Below are 1,917 nucleotides of genomic sequence, written 5' to 3'. Positions count from 1 at the left end.
TGTGTGTATATATCTCTATATCTATATCTATATATCTTAGATGCCAAACCACTATCAGAGAAATCTAATACCAAGATTATTCCCATTTGACTGCTTCCCTTCTTGTCCTAGGTGCATTATTTTTGTCTGTGCAAAAGCTTTTTAGTGTATTTTAATAAAAACTACCAACTTAATCTTTTTTATTACCTTTATCTCATTTGATTGGATATATCCTCCACCAATAACTATAAGAGGTATATAATCTGCTTCCATTTAAATTTTTCTTTTAGTATGATCTTTACTGTTAAGGTTGTATATCCATTTAGAATGATTTATGGAATATGATAGAAGATGTTGATTTAAGCCTAATTTTTGCCAGACTGCTCTCCCATTTTCCCAGGAGTTTTTAGTCAAATAAGTTCTTTTTTCCTTTAGGTAATTTATATTCCCACTTTATCCAACACTGGTTTATTGAGATCCATTCATATTCTCCCTTATCTAGCCTCTTCCATTGACATAGATCAGTTTCTTTAACCAATACCAAATGGTTTTGATGATTACTGCTTTGTTAGTCCGAAGTCTGTAAATGCTATTGCCATTTTGTTGCTTCTTTTCATCATTTCCCTTGACATTCTAGATCTTTTGTTTTTCCAAACAAATTTCATTATTATTTTACCAAATTTTATAAAGTAATCCCTTGGAAAATTGATTGGTATAGCATTAAAACTATAAATTAACTTTGGTACTATTATCAATTTTATTATATTGGCACAGCCAACCCATAAGCACTGAATATCCCACCAGATATTTAAGTGGTTCTTTATTTAAGGAGCACTTCGTAATTTAATCTTTATAAATCTTTTATGTGTTTTGGTAGGTCAATTTCCAAATATTTCATGCATTTTGCAGTTCTTTGGAATGAGATTTTTCTTTCTATTTTTTCTTTTTGTGTTTTAAAAATTATTGTATAGAAATGCTGAGTTTCAAGGGTTTATATTTTAGCTGTCAACTTTGCTGAAGCTATTGTCTCAGTTAATATCTTTACTGATTCCCTAGGACTTTCCAAGTACAATAAATGTCATATCGGCAAATATGGATAGTTTTATCTCCTTTTTACTTTATCTTTATGCCTTTGATTTCTTTTGTCTTATTGACATTACTAGCCTTTTCAGAATTATATCAAGTAATAGTAAGGAGAGTGAGAATCCTTACTTCATGCTGTTTTTTATTGGAAAAAGTTCTAGAATATTTCCATTGGACATGATGCTTGCTTATGATTTTAGATAGATGCTTTTGATGATATTAAGTAAAGGTCCTTCTGTGTATAATACTTGGTGAAGTTTTTTAGCATAAAAGAGACCTGTAGTTTGTCAAAGGCTTTTTTCTGGATCTGAGATAATTATATTCTTTTAGATGTTCTGGTTTTGAATATGATTATGTTCATTGTTTTCATAATGTTGAACCATCCTTGCATCTCTGGTAATATTCTTGGTCATAATGAATGATTTCTTGGATAAATCACTGTAGTCTCTGAGAATTTTGTTTAATAATTTTTAATCAATATTTATGAAGATGTTGACCTATAGTTTTTCCTCCATGTTTTATCTTTCCCTGGTTTAAGTATTGGGACTATATTTGTTTTATAATAGAATTCTGATACAGTGCTTTCTTTCTCAATTTGGAAAATAATTTGTACTAACTGATCTCTAAAAATTTGATACAATTTTCCTGTGAATCCATCAGGACAAGGAGTTTTTTTTTCCTTTAGTAGTTTCTTTACAGCTAGATCTATTTCTTTTTCTCAGATTGTGTTACTTAATGTCTCAAACTCATCTTCAGATAGTTTGGGCATTTTATATTTTTGAAGTTATTCTTTCATTTCATTTGGGTTCTCAGTTTTGTTAGCATATAAGTGTGCATAATATGTTCTTCTTATTT

The sequence above is a fragment of the Dromiciops gliroides genome, chromosome 3, assembly GCF_019393635.1.
Source record: "Dromiciops gliroides isolate mDroGli1 chromosome 3, mDroGli1.pri, whole genome shotgun sequence".
Classification (NCBI taxonomy): Eukaryota; Metazoa; Chordata; class Mammalia; order Microbiotheria; family Microbiotheriidae; genus Dromiciops; species Dromiciops gliroides.
The sequence above is the reverse complement of the archived record's forward strand: the minus strand, read 5'-3'. Positions refer to the sequence as shown.